The 2,500-nt window shown below is 50.1% G+C and overlaps 8 non-coding genes across 8 annotated transcripts; all 8 read left to right on the forward strand.

The window, feature by feature from the left end:
- Positions 1–119, forward strand: LOC128129341 (5S ribosomal RNA). The gene has a single exon (XR_008227206.1). It is a non-coding gene; the product is annotated as a 5S ribosomal RNA (ribosomal RNA).
- Positions 120–341: 222 nt separating this feature from the next.
- Positions 342–460, forward strand: LOC128128937 (5S ribosomal RNA). The gene has a single exon (XR_008226945.1). It is a non-coding gene; the product is annotated as a 5S ribosomal RNA (ribosomal RNA).
- A 219-nt stretch (positions 461–679) lies between these two features.
- On the forward strand, positions 680–798 carry LOC128128939 (5S ribosomal RNA). Its single transcript, XR_008226946.1, has one exon. It is a non-coding gene; the product is annotated as a 5S ribosomal RNA (ribosomal RNA).
- Positions 799–1,018: 220 nt separating this feature from the next.
- LOC128130311 (5S ribosomal RNA) lies at positions 1,019–1,137 on the forward strand. Its single transcript, XR_008228234.1, has one exon. It is a non-coding gene; the product is annotated as a 5S ribosomal RNA (ribosomal RNA).
- A 220-nt stretch (positions 1,138–1,357) lies between these two features.
- LOC128129741 (5S ribosomal RNA) lies at positions 1,358–1,476 on the forward strand. Its single transcript, XR_008227663.1, has one exon. It is a non-coding gene; the product is annotated as a 5S ribosomal RNA (ribosomal RNA).
- A 221-nt stretch (positions 1,477–1,697) lies between these two features.
- On the forward strand, positions 1,698–1,816 carry LOC128128942 (5S ribosomal RNA). Its single transcript, XR_008226947.1, has one exon. It is a non-coding gene; the product is annotated as a 5S ribosomal RNA (ribosomal RNA).
- Positions 1,817–2,035: 219 nt separating this feature from the next.
- LOC128128943 (5S ribosomal RNA) lies at positions 2,036–2,154 on the forward strand. Its single transcript, XR_008226948.1, has one exon. It is a non-coding gene; the product is annotated as a 5S ribosomal RNA (ribosomal RNA).
- Positions 2,155–2,375: 221 nt separating this feature from the next.
- On the forward strand, positions 2,376–2,494 carry LOC128130254 (5S ribosomal RNA). The gene has a single exon (XR_008228176.1). It is a non-coding gene; the product is annotated as a 5S ribosomal RNA (ribosomal RNA).
- Positions 2,495–2,500: the final 6 nt, after the last annotated feature.

Raw genomic sequence — 2,500 nt, forward strand, 5'->3', positions numbered from 1 at the left:
GGGTGCGATCATACCAGCACTAATGCACCGGATCCCATCAGAACTCCGCAGTTAAGCGTGCTTGGGCGAGAGTAGTACTAGGATGGGTGACCTCCTGGGAAGTCCTCGTGTTGCACCCCCTTTTTCGTTGCCCGTTTGCGTTTTTTTAGGTTTTAGGTGCGTTTTTTTTTTTTCCTTTCTTGTTATGTCTATGCTCGGGCGGCATCCGGTTCAATGTTGATCGTTTTCGTGTTTCCCTGAACGGAGCCGATCCCTCACGTGGGTCCCACGCCTCGCGTACGAAAGCAAACGAGGTTCTGCGTCTTGTAAGACATAAAAACAATTACCACGGATAGTATTTCGGGTGCGATCATACCAGCACTAATGCACCGGATCCCATCAGAACTCCGCAGTTAAGCGTGCTTGGGCGAGAGTAGTACTAGGATGGGTGACCCCCTGGGAAGTCCTCGTGTTGCACCCCCTTTTTCGTTGCCCGTTTGCGTTTTTTTAGGTTTTAGGTGCGTTTTTTTTTCCTTTCTTGTTATGTCTATGCTCGGGCGGCATCCGGTTCAATGTTGATCGTTTTCGTGTTTCCCTGAACGGAGCCGATCCCTCACGTGGGTCCCACGCCTCGCGTAAGAAAGCAAACGAGGTTCTGCGTCTTGTAAGACATAAAAACAATTACCACGGATAGTATTTCGGGTGCGATCATACCAGCACTAATGCACCGGATCCCATCAGAACTCCGCAGTTAAGCGTGCTTGGGCGAGAGTAGTACTAGGATGGGTGACCCCCTGGGAAGTCCTCGTGTTGCACCCCCTTTTTCGTTGCCCGTTTGCGTTTTTTTAGGTTTTAGGTGCGTTTTTTTTTTCCTTTCTTGTTATGTCTATGCTCGGGCGGCATCCGGTTCAATGTTGATCGTTTTCGTGTTTCCCTGAACGGAGCCGATCCCTCACGTGGGTCCCACGCCTCGCGTACGAAAGCAAACGAGGTTCTGCGTCTTGTAAGACATAAAAACAATTACCACGGATAGTATTTCGGGTGCGATCATACCAGCACTAATGCACCGGATCCCATCAGAACTCCGCAGTTAAGCGTGCTTGGGCGAGAGTAGTACTAGGATGGGTGACCCCCTGGGAAGTCCTCGTGTTGCTCCCCCTTTTTCGTTGCCCGTTTGCGTTTTTTTAGGTTTTAGGTGCGTTTTTTTTTTCCTTTCTTGTTATGTCTATGCTCGGGCGGCATCCGGTTCAATGTTGATCGTTTTCGTGTTTCCCTGAACGGAGCCGATCCCTCACGTGGGTCCCACGCCTCGCGTACGAAAGCAAACGAGGTTCTGCGTCTTGTAAGACATAAAAACAATTACCACGGATAGTATTTCGGGTGCGATCATACCAGCACTAATGCACCGGATCCCATCAGAACTCCGCAGTTAAGCGTGCTTGGGCGAGAGTAGTACTAGGATGGGTGACCCCTTGGGAAGTCCTCGTGTTGCACCCCCTTTTTCGTTGCTCGTTTGCGTTTTTTTAGGTTTTAGGTGCGTTTTTTTTTTTCCTTTCTTGTTATGTCGATGCTCGGGCGGCATCCGGTTCAATGTTGATCGTTTTCGTGTTTCCCTGAACGGAGCCGATCCCTAACGTGGGTCCCACGCCTCGCGTACGAAAGCAAACGAGGTTCTGCGTCTTGTAAGACATAAAAACAATTACCACGGATAGTATTTCGGGTGCGATCATACCAGCACTAATGCACCGGATCCCATCAGAACTCCGCAGTTAAGCGTGCTTGGGCGAGAGTAGTACTAGGATGGGTGACCCCCTGGGAAGTCCTCGTGTTGCACCCCCTTTTTCGTTGCCCGTTTGCGTTTTTTTAGGTTTTAGGTGTGTTTTTTTTTCCTTTCTTGTTATGTCTATGCTCGGGCGGCATCCGGTTCAATGTTGATCGTTTTCGTGTTTCCCTGAACGGAGCCGATCCCTCACGTGGGTCCCACGCCTCGCGTAAGAAAGCAAACGAGGTTCTGCGTCTTGTAAGACATAAAAACAATTACCACGGATAGTATTTCGGGTGCGATCATACCAGCACTAATGCACCGGATCCCATCAGAACTCCGCAGTTAAGCGTGCTTGGGCGAGAGTAGTACTAGGATGGGTGACCCCCTGGGAAGTCCTCGTGTTGCACCCCCTTTTTCGTTGCCCGTTTGCGTTTTTTTAGGTTTTAGGTGCGTTTTTTTTTTTCCTTTCTTGTTATGTCTATGCTCGGGCGGCATCCGGTTCAATGTTGATCGTTTTCGTGTTTCCCTGAACGGAGCCGATCCCTCACGTGGGTCCCACGCCTCGCGTACGAAAGCAAACGAGGTTCTGCGTCTTGTAAGACATAAAAACAATTACCACGGATAGTATTTCGGGTGCGATCATACCAGCACTAATGCACCGGATCCCATCAGAACTCCGCAGTTAAGCGTGTTTGGGCGAGAGTAGTACTAGGATGGGTGACCCCCTGGGAAGTCCTCGTGTTGCACCCCCTTTTT

The sequence above is a fragment of the Lactuca sativa genome, chromosome 1, assembly GCF_002870075.4.
Source record: "Lactuca sativa cultivar Salinas chromosome 1, Lsat_Salinas_v11, whole genome shotgun sequence".
Lineage (NCBI taxonomy): Eukaryota > Viridiplantae > Streptophyta > Magnoliopsida > Asterales > Asteraceae > Lactuca > Lactuca sativa.